At 39.0% G+C, this 23,552-nt stretch overlaps 1 pseudogene; it reads left to right on the top strand.

The window, feature by feature from the left end:
• The first annotated feature begins 6,702 nt into the window (after positions 1–6,702).
• Positions 6,703–8,394, top strand: LOC110541584 (vomeronasal type-1 receptor 1-like; annotated as a pseudogene).
• Positions 8,395–23,552: the final 15,158 nt, after the last annotated feature.

The following is a 23,552-nucleotide window of genomic DNA, read 5'->3' as shown; positions in this document are numbered from 1 at the left end:
CTGTCCTTAATACACCCTGAATCTGCATATGGCCTTCTGTTTTGCTTTTGTGCTTTCCTAGTTATAATCTATAGGACATGCCAGGAAATTGTGTTTGATTTGGTCTATCCTGAGAAAGTTTCTGGAAAAGGGCTGGTATGTTTATGTTTAGTATGTGCTTACTGATGTTTATTTACATGTTTTTCTGAACTCAAACAACCTTCTTTGGATCATTACTCTCTTTGTTTCTCACAAGGAGACCAACAAAGCATAAAGATCTGAGCCCGGGGTCCTACAGAGACTGATTCACTAGCGGAGGACCATGCATGGAGAGGGCCTAGATAGTCTCCACGTGGATTTCTGAGTGAGGGAGCAGGGGCTGCCTCTATGATGAACTCAGTTGACTGCTCTTTGATCACTCACACCTGATGATGCACCCTTGCCAGGCCACGGAGGAAGAGGATCTAGGCAGTTCTGATAAGAGTTAACAAGCTATGGCAGAGGCAATAGTGGAGAACTCACCCTTTCTGTGGACTAGGGGAAGGGGATTGGGGGAAGAGAGAGGGAGGGTGGGATTGGGGGGAGTCGAGGGAGGGGGCTTCAATTGGGATATATAATGGATAAATTGTGAAGAAAAAAAAAGCACACTGAAGCTGAAATGAAGTTGTCTATAGACTGTAGCCTATCCCATTCTTTCAGCTCCTTGGATTCCAGGTCCAACATACAAGATCTGCACAAGTCAACAAAAGACACGGAGTAGGTTCTGCCTGGATACTGAGTAAATGCATAGGCTTGTAGAGGTTCTGTTAACTGAATGATGTTAGGTTTGGAAAAGCCTCCACCTCAGAATGCAGAGATTATGTGCCTTAATAATTACAGCAACACCTTTTCTATTCTAGAACTGTGGGCATGCACACTTGCTATGTGCAGGGCTGCATGCCTGTAGTTTCAGATCCTGCAAAGCTAGTACAGAAACTTCATCAGATAAAGGCTAGTCTGGTTTACATAGGAAGTTCAGGGTCAGTCTAGCCAACATAGTAGCATCCAATCTCAGAAACAAACAAACCAACAACAACATAGCCCACATTTTCCAATTCTAGAGTGATCTGAGAGGCAAAGTTAAATCTATGAATTTCCTTTTTATTATTATTTTTAGCTCAGAAGAATTTCCACAATCCTCAGGACACATACACATAACTTGAACTAGAGATAGGGAGTTGGAGGATTTATAGGAAGGAATGGGGGTGATATAAATGCACTGCTCATTTATGAAATTCTCAAAAACTACTGTTAAAAATAGAAAACTTCAAAATGAAAAAAATCAATTCAATGCATTTTATTTAACCACAATATTTAATTTTTATATATTCTTCTCTCATACAATATATCCCGACCACAGCTCATCTTCCCTCCACTCCTACCAGTTCCCCTCACCTCCCCTCTCCCTCAGATCCACTACCCACTCACCAAGCCCCATCCCCCACCCCAGAATAGAGCTGGCCTCCCAAATGCAGCAAAACAAGACATAATAAGACCCAGCGCAAACCTTCACATCAAGGTTTGGTGGGGCAACCCAACAGGAGAAAAAGGGTCCCAAGAGATAGCCCCACTTCCATTTTCAGGAGGCCCACAAAAATATCAAGCTAACAACTACAACATATGTGCAGAGGACCTAGCTCACACCTGTGCTTGCTACTTCAGTCTCCTTGAGCCGCAAGAACCTACAGAGACTGAGGCAACATTCACATGAGTGCACAGGTCTGCACCATATGGTGTCCTAGAGCTAAGAGGGGAAATGGACACATAACCGCCAATCCCTAACCCAGACGCTATCTCCAATTGATCGCTACTTGCAAATGAAAATTGAGTTTTTTTCAAGGGAGTCTCACTGTGGAAAAACAACTAGTCTTAAGGGTAAGCCAAGTGTGCCTAGCAGTAAATTTACAACAGAAAATTAATTCAACAGCATCTTTGGAGGTTTTTTTGGCTCATAATGTTGGGTCAGAGCCTTTTTAAACTTTATCATTTATTTATTTATTTTTATTTTTATTTTCTTTCTCTGTTTTTAACGTATATGTTTTTTGCATCAGAAAGAAAAGAGGACAAGAAAAGGCACAAGGAACACTAGTTTTCACACTTGGGAAGTTTCTTGTCCTCTTTTCTTTCTGATGGTTTGCTTTGTCCTATAGGAACGTGTTAGTTTTGTTTTATCTTATTGTATTTTTTATGTTATTATCCCACTGAAGCCTGATTTTTCTAATGAGAGACACAAAGGTGGTAGACCTGGATGGGAGGAGAGGTGGAGAGGAACAGGAATAAGTAGAGGGAGGGAAAACCATAATCAGGATATGTTACATGAGGAAAGAAATGTAAGCAGGGAAAGATGAGGAAATGAAAGTGGGAGGAGGTCATGTGGGAGAGTACAGGATGAGTCAAAGTGGGGAACTGGGAGTGAATAAAATGAAGACACATTGTATATGCTTATGAAATTGTCAAAAAAACATAAAAATTATTTCAAAGTAACTAAATCTTAAAAAATACTTATGTAACACACATTGGCACTGAAATTTTTACATACATGAGGCTGGCCTTGAACATGTGACTCTCCTAATTCTACCCTTTAAGTATTGGGAGAAGAGTGTACATCACCATGTCTGGTTCTCTGTACTTCTTAATGATTGGTACGCATATTTACCTGTATGTCCATTGTTGCTTCTCTCAATCAAAATTCTCCAGAAAATATAAGTTTAGTATGTCTTTGAAGAGCACAAAGAAGCAGTGATGGTGGTATCTCAGGAAAATATTATGGTCTACTTGCAAGCAAGTGGACATTAGGAGAACCTTGAGATTCTGGGGTGAGGGGCATTGCCTTCAACAGGACAATACTGGGATTCACTGGGCAACTTCAGGAGGAATACTAACAGCCACATCACAGGTTGATGGTCTTTATGAAACAATTTTGACTTTTGGTGATGGATTTCAACAACTTTTGGTGATGGTTTTGGAACATTGAAAAGTTACTAAAAGTGGCCACCTGGAATTAATATACTAAATGAATCCTTGATCCAAGTTCCCACCTCTGATTACAACATCAAAGCAAACTTAGATTCTCTCAAAGGAAGCATGAAAAAAAACTTTTCTAGCCTTTGCTCAGCTGCTCATTAAGATCAAATTGCCAAACATCATTAACTACTAAAAGTTTCTCAGAGTGATTTGCTATGGGATCAAATTCACTGGCGGTCTCCCAAACTCTCCATTGTTACTGGCATGACAAGGCATGGTAATGAGAACTCTGTGGAGTATCAGATACAGGTACATTGTCCTTTTATGAGTTCCAGTATCCTAGGCTCATTCTGTAATAAGGATGGCCTTTACTTAGCTCCAAGAATAAAAAGAACCAGGTGTACACTTCCTTGCATTCTGCCTTAGGAGATAGACACAGTGGAGTCTTCTCTTGGGGAGGAGTCAGAACTGTCGTTCTACAGTGACTGTTTCCTGGTACTAGACACCAGTCCCTGTAAGCAGCATGGCCTTGCTGAGACTGAGCAGATTGAATTCTAGCACTTATAGACTTTATTAAAACTCACTTCTCCTTTCTGTACCTCATAGTGTCTTCTGAAGCCAACAGCAGTAATTGTTACTTCTGGAAGTCTCTACAGTTTAACAAGAATAGTTAAGTGCTTGTTTGTTATCTCAAGGAACTTTCTATCTTACTGATTGGCACTTAGATGGACATGGCATTGATGTGACATCTTTGTGTGGATGGAAGATTTTAACAGCTGGCTGGAACCTGGTTCTCCTTCCTTCACCCAAGTAAAGATTCAGATTAAACAGAAGCACTCAAAAATGTAGCCTTGACCATATAAACAAACTGAAGAAGAAAAACCACATGATCATCTCCTTAGATGCCAAAAAAGCATTTGACAAAATCCAACACCCATTCATGCTTAAAGTCTTGGAGAGATCAGGGATAAAAGGCACATATCTAAACATAGTAAAGGCAATATACAGCAAGCCTATAGCCAACATCAAGCTCAATGGAGAGAAACTTAAACAAAGCCCACTGAAATCAGGGACAATGCAAGGCTGCTCACTCTCCCAATTTCTCTTCAACATAGTACTTGAAGTTCTGACTAGAGCAATAAGACAAATGAAGGAGATCAAAGGGATACAAATCAGAAAGGAAGAGGTCAGAGTTTCACTATTCGCAGATAATATAATAGTATACATGAGCAAGCCCAAAAATTCAACCAGAGAACTCCTTCAGATGATAAACCCCTTCAGCTGGTGTTTATTATCAGTGGCTGGATACAAAATCAACTCAAAAAAAATCAAAAGCCCTCTTGTATACCCAAGACAAAAAGGCCGAGAAAGAAATTCTGGAAACAACACCCTTCACGATAGCCACTAATAACATAAAGTCCCTTGGGGTGACTCTAACCAAGCAAGTGAAAGACCTGTTTGAAAAAAAACTTCAGGTCTCTGAAGAAAGAAATTGAAGAAGATTTCAGAAGATGGCAAGATCTCCCATGCTCATGGATTGGCAGGATTAACATAGTGAAAATGGCCATTCTGTCAAAAGCAAACTACAGATTCAATGCAATTCCCATCAAAATACCAACACAATTCTTTACAGACCTTAAAATAAAAATTCTTAGCTTCATATGGAGAAACAAACAAACAAACAAAAAAACCCAGAATTTCCAAAATGATCCTGTACAACAACAGACCATTTGGAGGTATCTCTGTCCCTGTTCTCAAGCTGCAGTATAGAGCAAGAGTAATAAAACTGCATGGTATTGGCAGAGAAACAGAAAGGAAGATCATTGAACCAAGTAGAAGAAATAGAAAACCACACACCTATGAAGACTTAATTTTTGACAAAGAAGCCAAAACCAGTCAATGGAAAAAAGACAGCATGTTAAACAAATGGTGCTGGTCCATTTGGATGTCTACATGGAGAAAAATGAAAATAGGGCCATATTTATCACCCTGCACAAAACTAAAGTCCAGATGGATCAAAGACCGCAGCATAAAATCAAACACATTAAGTCTGTTAGAAGAAAAAGTGGGGAAGAGCCTAGAACTCATTGGCACAGGAAACAACTTCCTGAACAGAAAACCAACAATGCAGGCTCTAAGATCTACAATCAATAAATGGGAAAGTGTATAAGAGCCTTCAACTTATGGGCTCAGGAGACCACCTTCTGATCAGAACACCAACAGCACAGGCTCTAATAGCAACAATTAATAAATGGAACCTCATGAAACTAAAAAGTTTCTGTAAAGCAAAAGACACTGTCATCAGAACAAAACGACAGCCTACAGACAGGAAAGAATCTTCACCAACCCTATATCTGACAGAGGGCTAATATCCAGAATGAATAAAGAACTAAAGAAGTTAAAAAGCAATAAATCAAGCAACCCAATTAAAAAATGGGGTACAGAGCTAAACAGAGAATGCTCTGTAGAGGAGTATAGAATGGCAGAGAAACACTTAAAGAGATGTTCAATATCTCAGGAAGATGCAAATCAAAACATCCCTGAAATTTCACCTTATAACCATCAGAATGGCTAAGATCAAACACTTAAGTGACAACACATGCTGGAGAGGTTGTGGAGAAAGGGGAACCCTCCTCCATTGCTGGTGGGAATGCAAACTTGTACAACCACTTTGGAAATCAATCTGGTGCTTTCTCAGACAATTAGGAATACTGCTTCCTCAAGATCCAGCTATATCAGTCCTAGGCATATATCCAAAAGATGCCCAACTATACAACAAAGACATTTGTTCCACCATGTTCGTGTTTGTAGTAGCTTTATTTGTAATAGCCAAAACCTGGTAACAACCGCGATGTCCATCAATGGAGGAATAGGTACAGAAATTGTGGTACTTTTACACAATAGAATACTACTCAGCAATTAAAAACAAGGAAATCATGAAATTTTCAGGCAAATGGTGGGATCTAGAAAAGATCATCCTGAGTGAGTTATCCCAGAAGGAGAAAGATACATATGGTATATACTCACTTATAAGAGGGTACTAGACCTATAAGATAGGATAAACATTCTGAAATCTATACACCTACAGAAGATAAACAAGAAAGAGGACCCTGGGTAAGATGATCAACCCTCACTTAGAATGACAAATGGGATGGACATTGGATATAGGAAAAAACAAGTATCAGGACAGGAGCCTACCATAGAGAGCCTCTGAAAGTCTCTGCCTAGCAGTATTAAAGCAGTTGCTGAGACTCATAACCAAACCTTCGGCAGAGTACAGGGAATCATATGAAAGAAGGGGGAGTTAGTAAGACCTGGAGAGGACAGGAGCTCCATAAGGACCAAATATATCTGGACACAGGGATCTTTTCTGAGAATGATTCTCCAGCCAAGGACCATTCTTGAATATAACCTAGAACTCCTGTTCGAATAGAGCCCATGTCAGCTCAGTATCCAAGTGGGTACCCTAGCAAGGTGAACAGGAACTATTTCTGACATGAACTGAATGGCTGGCTCTTTGTCCTCCCCCAACTCACACACACCTGAAGGAGGAGCAGTCCTGCTAGGCCACAGAGGAGGACTTTGCACCCAGGCCTGAAGATAGCTGATAAGCTAGGGTTAGATGAAAGGGGAGGAGGTCCTCCCCTATCAGTGGACTTGGAAAGGGTAGGGAGAAGATGATGGAGGAAGGGTGGGATTGGGAGGGAGTGAGGGAGCGGGATGCAGCTGAGAAACAAAGTTAATAATCTGTAACTAATATTAAATATATAAAATTTTAATTAAAAAATAAATACTACAGACAGTTAAAAAATGTAGCCTTGAAATAATATCTGTGCAGTGGATTTAAGAGACAGTGAATGCAATTTGAATACAGCTAGGGAAAGCTAGTGATGACTCAGGAAAATCTCAGGGACCTGACTCCTTAACAAAACAATTAAGATACAGAAAAAGATAAATAACTGAAACTGTGGCTGCTGGATATTTTTTCCATACAGAAGAGGATATACGTGTAAACCTAGGTCCATCTGTGTGATCAGAACACTAATGACTTTTTCAGAAATACATCAGATTCTGTCATGTTGAAGAATAGTGTGAAAATGTCTCAAAAGCTGATGCAATATTCTCTTGCTGCTTAACTCAGTTACTAATTTTATACAAAGCATGAACTTTCTATATGTATATGTTTTCTTAATACATTATTATAACATAAAGAATGACATGGAAATAAACTATAATAGTTGAACAATTCACTGTCTGTTAAACCACATGTGATGTTCCAATGTATGTCAGATTGTTGTTGGCCAACATATAGTTCTAATAGTCACATATCTTCCATTTTAAAGTAGGAGAATGTGCAGGAAGTATAAATCATATTCTGAGTTAATATCTTTGTAGTGTTTGCTTGGTGAACTGCCTATGATGTAATATAGTAGTATATCACAGAAGAAGAAACTCCTCTAAATCAATCAATTTATAAGCTTAGACAACTGAGAAGAGTCTCCACGTCAATACTGTCCCATCTTATTGTCACCCAGTGTACACTGAAGCCCACTCCACGTCCTCTCCGAGTGAGGCCCTGAAAAGCACTGAGATCCTCTTGGTATGCCAAGTTGGGATTAGGACTGCAGGCAATGTACTTCTGTTTATGCATAATTTCTCTCCTGTCTTGACTGGCTCTCCACAGAGGCCCACACAAGTGGCTCTCTCCCACATGGCTGTGGCCAATGTCTTGATTCTGCTCATCACTGCATTTCCAAACAATATGGGTTTTGTTCCAAGGAAGCCTCAGACTGACCTGAAATGTAAATATGAGTACTGCACTCAAATGGTAGCCTGAAGCACAAACTTGTACCCCACCTGTGTTCTGAGCACTTATCAATTTGTCACTCTTGTTCCTGGTAACTGGGGTAAGGTGATGCTCTGAAGAAGAACTCCCAAGTTACTGGGTTATTCTTGTTATATTTACTGGTTTGTCAGTGTTTTAAATAATGTCTGCATTCCAATGGCAATCAATGGTCCACAGAACACAGGCAAAGATACTGACAATAAACAACAACAACAAAAAAAGTGGTCTACTCTACATCTGGTTTCAGTGTAGGCATGGTCATCTTGCAGTTTTCCCATCATGCCATGTTCATCAGTATCATGGTCTGGACCAGTGTCTCCATGGTGATTCTCCTGCACAGACACCACCAGAGATTGCAGCAAATTCACATCTTCAGTGAAGACCAGAGAACACCCTCTGAAAGCAGAGCAGCCAACACCATCCTGATGCTGGTGGTAATATTTGTGAGCTTTTATGGGTTGTATTTGCATTTTTTTCGCATTTCTTATGCGAATTCTCATTTCTGGTTGGGGCATATCAATGACGTTTTGACTGCAGGCTTACCCACCATTGCCCCCTTGCTGTTGATTTTTTTTTTTTCAATGCAGTTTATTCAGGAACCTTGAACAATCTTCTGACCCTGGGGAAAGCCAGCCCACAGCTTAAATAGCCTCTGGGTAGCCAACCCCAGCGTGCCACGTGGGCAATGCAGATAGGTCCACATACATGGAAGCAAGCCAGATCCTTGGCCTTAGCCAAATGTGGAGTTGTTCGTGACAGAGAGCACTCACCATCGGGAAGGTGGAAGGCGGAAACCAGCTCCATCTTTAAGGCGCGGCATTACGCAGCTCTCTGCAGTTCCCCCTTTTTGTTTTAGACTTGATTTTTAGAGATCCTGAGGATCCTTGTTCTATGTTCTTTGGGTGTTGAAAACCACAGTAAAATTTTCAAACACAGAAAACAGGATTAACATTAATAAGCATAAATTAATCAATAGGAAAAATTAACAAAGTCTATTTTAAATTAATATTCTTTATTGTTTATCATTTTCATACATGTACACAATATGTCTTGTTCATATCCACACTTACTCTCTGCCCTTTTCACTTTCCCCAGGACCCTCTAAAACATCTCCTCCTAACTTCATGTCCTTTTTCTAAAATTATTTATTCATTTTCTAACCCTGAGAGTCAAATTAGCATTACCATTTGCACATGGTAATAGCCCATCATTGGGCTATGAGAAATTCATCAGCATTCATAGCTCAAAAAAATGATCCTCTCTCCCCTCCCCAGCAACTGGCCACTGCAAATAGCTCCCTAGTTAGGGGTGGTACCTCAGGAACCTCTTTCCCATTATTTCTGGAAATTTTAGCTTTCTTGATTTTGTGCAGCCTTCCAGACTGCTATGCATTAATGTGTGTAATAGCACTGTCATGTCCAGAAGTTCACATGGAGTCTAATACATGCAATCACAATGCTTGGAACACTGAGTAAGGAAGATACATCGCCGTGAGTTTAAGGCCAGCCTGTGATGTACACTGAATTGCAGGCCGGCCTTTGATACAGGGTGAGATGCTGACTCATCTAATCCTCACACATGTTTTATCATGATTTATTTCGAACTTCGTCAAACACCTTTTGAGCATCAATTGAAATGGCTATGTTGTTTCTGTCCATAAGTTTATTTATATGTGCACAATATCTATTAATTTACATAAGTTAAACCAGACTTACTTTTTTTGAATAAAGCCTCCCTGGTCATAATATATAATTTTTCTACTGTGTTTCTAAATTCAGTTTGTAAGTATTTTGTTGAGAATATTACATCTATTTTCATCAAAGAAATGTGGACTGTAGCTTTCTCTTTTTGTGCTATCTTTACCTCATTTGGGTATCAGGACAATACTGACTTCATAAATTGAATTTTGATCCATTCCTTTGTACTGTAGAATAAATTACCCTTTAATTATTATTACTAATTAATTTACTGTACATACCAAACACAGCTTCCTCTCCCTCATCTCCTCCAAGTTCCTTCCTCTCACCTCACTTCCCCCCCAGTTTATCCCTCCTCCCTTTCTCCTTAGAAAAGGGGAGGCCTCCCATCAGCATCAACACCCCTTGGCATTTCAAGTAAGACAAGGCAGAACTTCTATTGAGGCTAGACAAGGCTGTCCAGTTAAGGGACAGGGACCCAAAGGCAGGCAGCAGTGTCAGAGACAGTCCCTGCTCCTGCTATTAGGAGTCCCACATGAAGACCAAACTGCACAACTGTTACATATATACAGAGGGCCTATGTCTGTCCCATGCATCCTCTCTGGTTGGTGAGTCAGTCTCTGTGAGCTATGTCTATGGCTCTAGGTTAGTTGATTCCATTGGTTTTCTTGTGATGTCTTTGACCTCTGTAGCTGCTTCAATCCTTTCTCCCCTTTTCCTTTTCCACAAAATTCCTAATTAGCATAAGGAATCCTTGAGAGTTTGGTAGAATTCAGTAGTGACTCCATCTGAGCTTTTCATTAAGGGGAGGTGTTTAATAACAGCTTCAGTCTCGTTGCTTGTAATGGGTCTGGTTAAGTTATTTATATCATCGTGGCTTAATTTTGGTATGTGGTTGCATTTAGAAATTCTTCCATTTCTTTTGTGTTATCCACCATTTCAAATATTATTTTTCACAGAAATTAGTGACTTATTTCATCATAGTCCATTGCAATGACAACCTTTTGATCTCTAATTTTATTAATTTGCATCTCCTCTTTCTTTCCTTTGGTCAGATTAGCTAAGGCTTTGTAAATTTTAACTTTGTCACAGAACCAACCCTTTAGTTGATTATTTCCCTAACTTTATTACTTGTTTTATTTTTGGCATTGGGATTGGTAGCTTACTGGTTTTGGAGAGCCTTGAGTTGTAACATTAGGCCATTTATTTGATACAACTCAGATCATTTAATATGAGCACCTATCTCTTTAAACTTTTCTTTCATTATAGCCTTAGCTACATTCCACAAATTCTAATAGGATGTTTCTATTTTTTTTTCTAGAATTTTTTTCTCTCTGATTTTTTTTTAAATTACCCACTGTTCATTCTTATCTTTCACCTTGGAAAAAGTCAATTCAAAGTAGAATAAAGTCTGAAACTTCTAGAAGAGAAGATAGGAGATAAGCTTCATGCTGTTTGGGTAATCCAGAAGCAATATCCAGTTTATAGCCACTTGCAAATAAAAAATGTAGTCTCCAAGGGAGTCTTACTGGGGAAACAAACCACTCTTAATGGCAAGTGTTATGATGAGCAGTAAAGCTAATTAATTAGTTAGTTAGTTAGTTAGCTAGCTAGTTAGTTAGTTAATAACCCCAAACTAACCAGACAAAAGGAATAGCAAGTTATTCATCTTGCACTTAATATCTACATGTACTATCTGAGATCCTTCTGAACAGACTCATTTCTTCTCTGCAAGTTACTCAGTAATGTTTACAATAATAATGATTTAGAGATGATTTTTATATATTTATATATCGAATTAAATCTCAACACTGTTTTTTTTTTAATGAACTCAATGTCTCATAATGCTAAGTCAGGGCATTTTTTTTCTGCCTTACAGGCCATTTTCCTATATATTCTGGCTTCTGGATTGGTATTCTTATGGAAATCCTCTGTAAGCACATGTGTGTCTCTGTGTCTATATGCATTTCTTGTGATTTTGCTTTGGCTCCTTTTCTTGTTTGGTTGTTTTGTCATATTCTGGCTTTTAAATTTTATCTTATTTTATTATTTGTTTTCCAAGGAGGGACAAAGAGGGTGTGGATCTGTGGATCTGGATAGGAGGGAAGGTGGGAAGGAACTGGGGAAAGTACGGGGAAAGGGAACTGTAATTATAATATAGTATATGAAAAAAAATTCATTTTCAATAATAGAACAAAAGATATTGGATTACTCAAGAACATTTTTTTTATTTATTTTATTTTATTTTATTTTATTTTATTTTTTATTTTTTGTTATCAGTTACATTTTATTAACTCTGTATCCCAGCCGTGTCCCGATCCCTCATTCCCTCCCAGTTCCTCCCTCCCTCCCTCATCTCCACCATGCCCCTTTCCAAGTCCACTGATGGGGTGGACCTCCTCCCCATTCATCTGATCCTGTTTTATCAGGTATCTTCAGGATTGGCTGCAAAGCCCTCCTCTGTGGCCTAACAGGACTGCTCCTCCCTTCGGGGGTGGGGAGACCAAAGAGCCAGTTATTGAGTTCCTGTTAGAAATAGTCCTTGTTCCCCTCACTTTGGGAAACCAATTGGTTACTGAGCTACCACAGGCTACATCTGAGCGGAGGTTCTAGGTTATAACCATACATGGTCCTTGGTTGAATGTCAGTCTCAGAAAAGACCCTGTGCCCAGATATATTTGGTCCTTGTGGAGCTCCTATCCTTTCCCCATCAGACTAACTCCCCTTCTTTCTTATGATTCCCTGTACTCTGCCAAAGGTTTGGTCATGAGTCTTTGCTTTGAAAACACTGCTAGTTACAGTCTTTCAGATGCGCTCAGTAGACTCCTGTCATACGTTCAATGCACATCCCATCTGTCTTTCTAAACGAGGATTGATCATCTTATCCCATGTCCGCTCAATTGATTAAGACCCAGAAATAAACCCACACACCTATGAATACTCGATATTTGACAAAGAAGCCAACTCCATTCAATGGAAAAAAGACAGCGTCTTCAGCAAATGGATGTCTGGATGTCTACATGCAGAAAAATGAAAATAGATCCATATTTATCACCCTGCACAAAACTAAAGTCAAAGTGGATCAAGGACCTCAACATAAAACCAGATACCCTAAATCAATTGGAAAAAAAAGTGGGGAACAGCCTACAACTCATTGGCACAGGAGACAACTTCCTGAACAGAACACCAACAGCACAGGCTCTAAGAGCAACAATCAATAAATGGGACCTCATGAAACTGAAAAGTTTCTGTAAAGCAAAGGACACTGTCATCAAAACAAAATGACTGCCTACAGATTGGGAAAGAATCTTCACTAACCCTTTATCTGACAGAGGACTAATATCCAGTATATACAAAGAACTAAAGAAGCTGAAAAGCAGCAAACCAAGTAATCCAATTAAAAAATGGGAACAGAGCTAAACAGAGAATTCTCAACAGAGGAATATTGAATGGCAGAAAAACACTTAAAGAAATGCTCATCCTCATTAGCCATCAGGGAAATGCAAATCAAAACGACCCTGAGATATCACCTTACACCCATCAGAATGGCCAAGATGAAAAACTGAAGTGACAGCACATGCTGGAGAGGTTGTGGAGAAAGGGGAACCCTCCTCCACTGCTGGTGGGAATGTAAACTGGTACAACCACTCTGGAAAGCTATCTGGCGCTTTCTAAGACAATTAGGAATAGTGCTTCCTCAAGACCCAGCTATACCACTGCTAGGTATATACCCAAAGTTCGTTCAAGTACACAAAGGGGATACTTGCTCAACCATGTTGATAGCAGCTTTATTTGTAATAGCCAGAACCTGGAAACAACCCAGATGTCCATCATCAGAGGAATGGGTACAGAAATTGTGGTATATTTACACAATGGAATACTACTCAGCAATCAAAAAGGAGGAAATCATGAAATTTGCAGGCAAATGGTGGGATCTAGAAAAGATCATTCTGAGTGAAATATCCCAGAAGGAGAAAGACAAACATGGGATATACTCACTTATATAGACCTATAAGATATGATAAACATAATGAAATCTATACACCTAAAAAAAGAATTTTTTAAATAAAACATCAACAGCACAGGAGCTAACCCAAGAATCAACTAATGGAACTTCATAAAAATGTAATTGTCTTTGTACAGCAAAGGAAACAATCATCAGAGTGTGTGGACAATCTACAGAACAGGAGAAAACCTTTGCCTAAGTGTATCTTAAGCTACACTTAAGATAAGGGACCAGTACCCAGAATTTACAAAGTATCACAAAAAGTAAATGCCAAGGAAGTGAAACCACCCAACAAATGTGCAAATGAACTGAACTGATACCCTTCAAAAAAGAAAAACAAATGAGCAATAACTATTTAGTAAAGCATTCAATATTCCTAGCCATCAGGAAATGCAAATTAAAACTCCTGTGAGATACCACCTCACCTCAGCCAGAAATGGCTATCACCAATAAATCTGACAACAAATATTGAAGAAAATGGAGATAAAGAACCCTCTCTCTGGCTGGAGAGATGGTTCAGAGTAAGAGCACTGACTGTTCCTCCAAAGGTGCTGAGTTCAATTCCCAGCAACCACATAGTGGCTAAAACCAGCTATAATGAGATGTGGTTTCTTCTGGTGTGCAGGTGTACATGCAGGCAGAACACTATAAACATAATAAATAAATAAATCTTTTAAATTTTTTTAAAAAGAACCATCTCTCACTATTGTGGGAATGCAAATTAATACAACCATTGTGAGAATCTCTTTTGAGATTTCTCAAACTACCATACGACCCTGTTATTTCCCTCCTGGGAACACATCCATAAAGTGCCGCATCCCATCTTAGAGATATTTGCACCTACATGGAGATTTTCTGCTTTATTTACTATATCAAAGCACTGGACTCAACTAAGGTATTCATCACAGATAAAATGAATAATGATAACTTGGTAAACATATAAAATGCAACACTACTCAGCTCCAAAAAATGATGTAATCACAAAATTGGCAAGAAACATGATGTACTTTCAATGTGTAGTAATACATAATATTACACAATCTCAAAAAGGAAATGAACATGTTCTCCCTCAGATATGTAACCCACCCAACACCTTATGAATATATACATATATATGTAAGACCTATATATGTGGGTAGTATGTAACATGTAGAAAAGAAAAGAAAAGAAAAAATTCAAAATATATGGGATGAAGGGGGACTGAGTGCAGATAATGGGCACAAATCATGAAAGAGAATCTAAAGTCATTGTTTTGCTAGTTCTAACTCTGTCATGATTTTGGGGGAGTTTTGGTGGTAGATAAGTATGTAAAAAATACATCCAAACTGAAAGTATAAAATCCAATGTGAAGCTCCATAACTTCCATTCCAACTGGTTACTCTATCCATACAGAAGTTTTTGACCCTTTCTCTGAGAAGGAGAAGGGGAGGGGGAGGAGGCCATGAGGGTGGAACTAAAAGGAGAGGAGGGAGGGGCCTGCTATCACACTGTAATGTGATTAAATAAATAACAAAGGAAAAAAATAAGTTTGTTGAGTTGTATACTTTTGAGATCTGATTAATTTTAGTGTTTGATTTTCTTTATTGGAGAGGTAGTTTTTATAGTAAAGTTTAAAATTACTTCTTCACATATAACTCACAGAAGTTATATTTATATATCTATGCATATGTGTGTAGTAGTAGTAATAATAATAATCAAAGAAAAGAGGCTATCAATTTGGGAGAGAGAGACATGGGAGAGACATAGGGAGATATCATAGGAGGGGCTGGAGGGAAGAAAGGAATGATGGAAGTGACGGAATTATGTTTTCATTTAAAATATATTAAAAATAAAATCCACAATGGTCTTAGAAAATCAATGTAGTTTGGATACTGCACTGGATATTGCCAGTACACTAAAGAGGACTGAAGAAATTCAGCCTTTGTTGGGGGGACATGTGTAAAAGATATATTTCTTACACTTATTTAAAATATCGCCACATGTTTTTATTTCTGTGTGTCATATGCATATATGCATGGTTAGTTGATTGTAAACTGACTTACCTAAATTTTACTAAAAAGAATTTGTGTGTGCGTGCATGTGTGTGTACGTGTGTGTGTGTGGTCTAATATAAGAGTATAGTCTAAAATAAGAGTATATGAGGGTTGGGAAGATGGTTTGGTTAAAGTGCTTGCCAGATATCATTCTTAGTTTTCTCCACTGAATTTTACTTTACATCATTAAAGATCAAATCTAATTTAGACTTTTTTTTTCTTTTTTTTTTTTTTCTTTTAGAAAAACCAGCTCTTGGATCTGATTTTTGGGTGTTTGTTTTTTTTTTTTTTTAATTTCAACTTTGATTTTGTTTATTTCTTCCCATTTTGGAGAAGGACATATTTCCATGTTTTGTCTTTGATCTAATTTCTGTACCCAGCCTATTAATTCCTTTTCCTTTTTACTTATTCTTCTCTCATATAATATATCCCAACCACAGCCTCTCCTCCCTGCACTCTCCACTACCTCCTACCACCTCCCCTCTTCACTAGATCCTCTCCTCTCTTTCCCTTCGGAAAAGGGCAGGGAACCAAACATGGAAAATTGAGATGCAACATGCAGGCTCCGTGATTGCCATTTTGGTCTCTATGAGACCCTAAGAGCCCTGCATAGTTAATTCTGTAGGTCACATTCTCCTGGTGACCTCATCCCCTCTGGCTCCTATTATTCTTCTTTGCCCTCTTCCTTGAGTTCCTCTTCACCTATTGGTGTTAGTCTGCACCTACTCCCATCAGCTGTTGGAGTAAGCCTGTCTGATGACAACTGGGTTGGACACTGATCTATGGATATAGCAAAATATTACGAGGAATCATTTCATTGACTTTGGGGGGAGGGTAGAATTGCTGAGAGAGAAATCAGGGAAACAATGCTCTTAACAACAGCCACAAATAGCATTAACGATCTGGATGTTACTCCAAATAAGCAACTGAAAGATCTATATGACAAGAACTTTAAGTCTTTGAAGAACAAAATTAAAGAAGCTATCAGAAGATGGAAAGATCTCCCATGCTCACAGATTGATAGGACTAACATAGTAAAAATGGCCATCTTAGAGAAAGCAATCCACAGATTCAATGCCCATCAAAATCCCAACACAATTCTTTACAGACCTTGAAATAACAATTCTCAACTTCATATTAAAAAACCAAATAAACAAAAAAAGAAAACTAAAACAATCCTGTACAATAAAAGAACATCCAAAAGTATTACCATCCCTGATTTCAAGCTCTATTACAGAGCTATAGATATAAAAACCACATGGTATTGTTAAAAAAAAAAAAAACAAAAAAAAAAACAGGTTGATCAATGGCATAAAATCAGAGACACAGACACAGACATAAACCCACTTGTGTATGTACACTTGATATTTTATAAAGAGAAATACATAGTGTAAAAAAGAAAGCATCTTCAACAAATGGTGCTGGTCTAACTGGATGTCTACATATAGAAGAATACAAATAGATCCATATTTATCACCCTGGACAAAACTCAAGTCCAAGTGAATCAAAGACCTCATAATCATAATCATAACCATAATCAACATAAAACCAGATACATGGAACCTGATATAAGAGAAAGTGGGGAATAGTCTTGAATGCATTTGCACAGGAGACAACTTCCTGAACAGAAAACCAAATGTGCAGGCACTAAGATCAACAATCAATAAATGGAACCTCCTGAAACTGAAAAGCTTCTGTAAGGCAAAGGAAACCATCAAAATGACAAAACAGCAGCCTACAGACTGGGAAAAGATCTTCAAAGTTGCTGCATCTGAACAAGAGCTAATATCCAAAATACATAAAGATCTCAAGAAACTAGACATCAGCAAACCAAATAATCCAATTACCCCATCCAAGGACCATGCATGGAGATAACCTAGAACCCCTGCACAGATGTAGCCCATGGGAGCTCAGTCTCCAAGTGGGTTCCCTAGTAAGGGGAACAGGGACTCAGTAGCTGGCTCTTTGATCACCTTCCCCTGAGGGGGGAGCAGCCTTACCAGTCTACAGAGGAAGACAAAGACGCCAGTCCGGATGAGACCTGATAGACTATGGTCAGATGGAAGGGGTGGAGGACCTCCCCTATCATTGGACTGGGGGAGGGGCATAGGAGAAGAAGAGGGAAGGAGAGTGTGATTGGGAGGGGATGGGAGAGAGGACTACAGCTGAGATACAAAGTGAACAAACTCTAACTAATAAAAAATGTAAAAAATAATAAAAGAATAAAATGGGGTACAGATTTAAGCAGAGATTTCTCAAAAGAGGAATTTCTAATGGCTGAGAAGCACTTAAAGAAATGTTCAACACCCTTAGCCATCAGAAAAATGCAAATCAAAACAACTCTGAGATTCCATCCTACACCTGTCAGGATGGCTATGATCAAAAACAGAAGTGACAGCTCATTATTGAGAGGATGTGGAGCGAAGTGAACACTCCCGCTTTTGCTGGTGGGAGTGCAAACTTGTACAAACACTTTGGAAATCAATATGGTAATTTCTCAGAAAACTGGGTATCAATCTACCTCAAAACCCAGCTATGCCACTCCTGGGCATACACCCAAACGATTCTCTACCATACCACAAGGACACTTGCTCAACTATGTTCATAGCAGCTTTATTCATAATAACCAGAAACTGTAAACTGTATATAATATAATTTTAATCTTATATATATAAGATTATAAGGTTATATATAATATAAATGTTAATCTTATTATATTTTATTTTGTTATATCTTATTACTATCCCTTAGAAGCCTGTTTATTTTTCTAAAGAGAGAGAGAGAAAACCCAGGTGAGAGAGGTGGGGAGTAAATGGGAGGAGTAGAGGGAGGGGAAACCTTGATCATGATGTGCTATGTGAGGAAAAAAAACTCTTCTCAATAAAAGGGAAGGAAAGAAAGCAGGGGACATTATTTTGATAAAATGAAGTGACAAGAAAAAGGGAGCATGTGGCAGGGAAGAGTGCAGTTGGAGGAAGATGAACAAAAGTAACATGACATGTGTGTATAAAATGTCAACATGAAACCCATTATTGGAATTCTTAATAGAAATTTTACTGTAAAGGGCTGGAGAGAGACGGCTCAGAAGTTAAGAGCACTTGCTGCTCTTGCAGAGACACCAGAGTTCAGCCATCAAAATCTGTCTCAATCTCCTCACATGCATCTGTAACAACAGCCAGATTATTTAATGCTGTCTTCTAGCCTCTGCAGGCACCCCTCAACTGCCTACCCCAACACACACGTGCATATACACAACTAATAAAATAAATCCATTTTTAAAAAAATCCTGGAGAGATGGCTCAGATGGCAGCTCATAACCATTGTGTAGCCACAATCCCAGGGATCAGTCACCCTCTTCTGGTCTGTGCAGGTGCTGCATGCCTGTGGTAAACAGACAGAGAAGTAGGCAACACACCCATGCATGCAAAATTTTAAGGACTCAAATTTTTTGAAAGACACTAAGAAATATTATTGGGGAGGCAATTAAAGAGAGGGTGAAGTAATATGGTAGAGAGTATGCTTAATAAACTATATGCTTGAGTGCAAATGTCCCTTTGTAACACAGTCATATACAATGGGCAGACACAAAGGAAATTCTTTAATAATCAAAGAATGTAAGTGAGCAAATAAACAGATAGAAAGAAATATTAATAGTGAATAGGTAAAACAAAAACTGAGGAGTTGGGGGGGTAGCTCAGGAGTGCTTGCCAGTATGCATGAAGTCCTGAGTTCAAGGCCCAAGTGTTACATAAACCAGGGTGGTGGTGCACACTGCAATCCCAGCACTTACTTGATGAGAGAAAGGGGAATCAGGACTTCTAAGTCATCTTTAGCTACGCAGAGAGTTCAAGACTAGCCTGAGCCACATGAGAGCCTGTCTTAAAACAACTTTTAATTAAATAAAATAGGAAATGAACAGCATAAACCCAAAGTATCTTAAAAGATCAATGTATTAATCTAGCTAAACTAAACTTAAGGGAAAATATGGAAAGGGAAGGCAAAAAGTAAAGAAAAGAAGACAGAGATTACATGGACACTGAGAAATAAGAGAAGGAACATGGCTAGAAATCCTATATAAGTCAAATAACTATGGGCCTGGAGAGAGGGGTCACTAGTAAGAGCACTGGCTGCTCTTCCAGGGTACCCAGGCTCCGCTCCCAGCACCCACATGGCAGCTCACAACTGCCTGTAACTCCAGGTCCAGGCGACCTTATGGCCTCACACAGACACCCATGTAAGCAAAATGCCAGTGCACAAAATAAAAATAAATAAATCATCTTTTAAAATCAGAGAAATAGAAAATAAAAGAGTAAAGATTTCTATTGAAAACATACTTTTCTATCAAAAGCCACTCCTTTACAGCCCTTTTGCCAGTATCATTTGGGGGGTTTCAGTTTTTTACTTTCTTATTTTTACTCACTTCAACTAAATGAAAGACAAAAAATATTCCAGCCCTCAAAGTCAAAATCATCCATTTTAAGAAGTCTGATATTGTTTTAGCATCCTGTCATTTTCCTAAATGACTTTCAAGATTTTTCCCTTTACCTTTGGTCTCTATTGACTTGTATATGATAGTGTCACTTTAATTTTTCCAACCCAGGGTTCCTATATGTTGGCTGAAATTTTCATAATATCAGAAAGTTTTCAGACTGTATTTCTTTAATTAATTTTTCTATATTACTTTTTAAAATTTTTAATTGTGTGTACATGTATGTGTGCACCTGCACACATTTGTGTGTGTGTGTGTGTGTGTGTGTGTGTTTTGTGTGTGTGTAGGAGGCATCTTAACCCAGCACCCACATGAAAGGCCACAACTGTCTGTAGTTTCTGTTCCAGGGGAACCGACTCTCTCACGCAGGCAGCCAGAAAACCACTGTACGTAAATAAATAAATAAATAATAAAAATTAAGTTCACATACATATACATTTACATTGGTCTTCTATGTCCATTCAAAGCTGGCCAATGGTTGGGTGAGACTCAGGATGGAACCTTGTTTGTTTGTTTGTTTGTTTGTTTTTCATATATACGCCTACAGAAGTTTAATATATATGTTAGGTATAACAAATAGTTAATAATAACAATTAAAAAAGCAACATTAATTATATGCAGTAAAAGCCATTTGATACTAACAAGTTATTTATTTCTGGGATTTACCACTTGTTTATTTTTTATTATTACACTTATTTATTCACCTACATATTCTGTGTGAGGACAACTTTCAGGAGTTAAGTTTTCTCCTTCTACCAAGTGGGTTGCAGGGACTGAACTCGGGTCCTCAAGGCCTGTTGTCAACCAGCTGAGCCTTCTCACTGCTAATCTTTCCCCCACTTAATATTTTCAAACTGCAGGTGCCACTGTGCAACCTAAGCCAAGGAAAGAAAAGAAAGAACTTGAAATTGAGCTGCAAGTGTTGTGCACACCTGCAATCCTACCTAGCAGTCAGGAGACCGAGGCAAGAGGAGCCCGAGTTCAAGTCCAGCCTTGTACTACATAGAGGGGGAAGAGAGAGAGACTGCCTACACTCATTTACATGTGCTCCTTAAATGCTAGATAGTGATGGCACACATAAAATGATAACAAGCAAAGATGAAGGGATCCATCTCAGCTTCCTTCTGGGAAATACTGGGGTGGAGGTGGGGGTTCCGTACAGTCAGAAGCTTCAGAAAACCCTTGTCTGGAGCTCACCTGGGATCCTATACTCAGATTCACTGAAATACCGGCTACTTTGTGAAAGCTAAACCGGAGAGCTCTGAGCCGCATCCAAACTCAAACATCAATCACATCCCCCCTTTCGCCACACCCCCCTCGACCAATGAGAAGGATTGATTGACACATTGGCCAATCACATGGCACCATAGACTTTCTCCCCAGTTCCACCTACCCAGTGTTAAGAAGTAACCTGGACGCTTGAGCAGAATGCTGGTCTGGATGCTGATAGTTTATCTCAGTGTCTGATCCAACTGGGTTGTCACTAATGATAGAAAACGGCTCCACATCCCATTGGAGGCTGCAGGGGGAATTCTTGTCAGAGATTTCCACTGAGGCAAAACCAAGATTTGTGGCTTCAATGAAGAAACTAAATACAGAGCAAGCTGGATGTGAAGCCAAGTTGGATTTGTTAAAATATAGGAACATGGCCAGGCAGTGGTGGTGCATGCCTTTAATCCCAGTACTTCTGAGGCAAAGGCAGGCAGATCTCTGTGAGTTGGAAGCCAGCCTGGTCTACAAAGCCAATCCAGGACAGTCAAGGCTCTAAGAGGTCCAAAATTTAAATTTTGAATTTGGGGCAACATGACTGAGGTCCTAGATACAAATTTAGACAAAGGAGCAAGTGGGCAAGTGGAGACAGACTCACCCAAAGAGTAATCAGGCTTGCTCTTTGAGCTTGGGAGATAATGTTGCCTGGCAACCGACCCAGACAGCCTCTAGCTGGTGACCAAGGTCACATAGCCCTCCTACTAAGAAAAACCACAAGATATACTAATCATCCCAGCTCCCTAATAACATCCTAATCAGTATTCCAGACATTGCTCATGAGCAGGTATCTTCCAGATGGCTAGTTCCCTGAAAGTGATGGCCTTGGCACCAATAGATCTAGGCTTGGAAATTCCCTGATTTCAGTTTTGCCCTTTAAAAACCCTGATCCCCCAGATCTCAGGACTGCATATCTCTCTATTTCCACAGAGATCTTGCAACTCAGCATCCAGCTTGTATTTGAATAAACCCTCCTGTGTTTTGCAACAGATTCCAGATTAGACTCCTGTTGGTCTTTTGGGGTCTTGCTATCTGGGCACTACAGCTAAACAGAGAAACCTTAAAAAAAAAAAAAGGAGAGATAAGAAAACAAAACAAAGAAGTTTGCTGCTCTTCCACAGGACCCATGATTGGTTCCCAGGTGAGTGGTGTCTCCCAACTGCCTGGAACTCCAACTCCATGTTATCTGACACTTTCTTCTAGCCTCTGCACACACATCACATACATGCACACATCACACACACTTACTACTCAACTTACTACACAACTTACTACTCAATGACAGCTGGGTTAAGGAAGAAATAAAGAAATTAAAGACGTCCTAGAATTCAATGAAAATGAAGGCACAACATACCCAAATTTATGGGACACATTAAAAACAGTGCTCAGAGGAAAATTTATAGCACTAAGTGCCTGCAAGAAGAAATTTGTAACATCACATACAAGTACCTTAATGGCCCAACTGAAAACCCTAGAAAAAAAAAGAAGCAGATACACCCAAGAGGAGCAGACGGCTGGAAATAATCAAACTCAGGGCTGAAATCAATCAATTAGAAACAAATAAAACTATTCAAAGAATCAATGAAACAAAAAGCTGGTTCTTTGAGAAAATCAACAAGATAGACAAACCCTTAGCCAAACTAACTAAAAAGTAGAGAGAAACTATCCAAATCAGCAAAATCAGAAATGAAAAGGGGGACATAACTACAGACACTGAGGAAATCCAAACAATTATTAGGTCATACTACAAAAGCCTATATGCCATAAAATTTGAAAATCTAAATGAAATGGATAATTTTCTTGACAGATTCCATCTACCAAAATTAAGTCAAGATCAGGTAGAAAGACTGAATAGCCCTATATCTCCCAAGGAAATTGAAGCAGTCATTAACAGTCTGCCCTCCAAAAACAAAAAAAAAAAAGCCCTGGGCCAGATGGCTTCAGCGCAGAATTCTACAAGACCTTCAAAGAAGTGCTAACACGAATTCTCCTCAAACTATTCCACAAAATAGAAACAGAAGGAACACTACCAAACTCATTCTATGAAGCCACAGTCACCTTGATACCTAAACCACACAAAGATCCAACAAAAAAAGAGAACTTCAGACCTATCTCTCTTATGAACATTGATGCAAAAATACTCAATGAAATACTTGCAAACCGAATCCAAGAACACATCAAAGATATCATCCACCATGACCAAGTAGGCTTCATCCCAGGCATGCAAGGGTGA

Source organism: Meriones unguiculatus, chromosome 1 (genome assembly GCF_030254825.1).
Source record: "Meriones unguiculatus strain TT.TT164.6M chromosome 1, Bangor_MerUng_6.1, whole genome shotgun sequence".
NCBI classification, from domain to species: Eukaryota; Metazoa; Chordata; class Mammalia; order Rodentia; family Muridae; genus Meriones; species Meriones unguiculatus.
The sequence above is the reverse complement of the archived record's forward strand: the minus strand, read 5'-3'. Positions and strand labels throughout refer to the sequence as shown.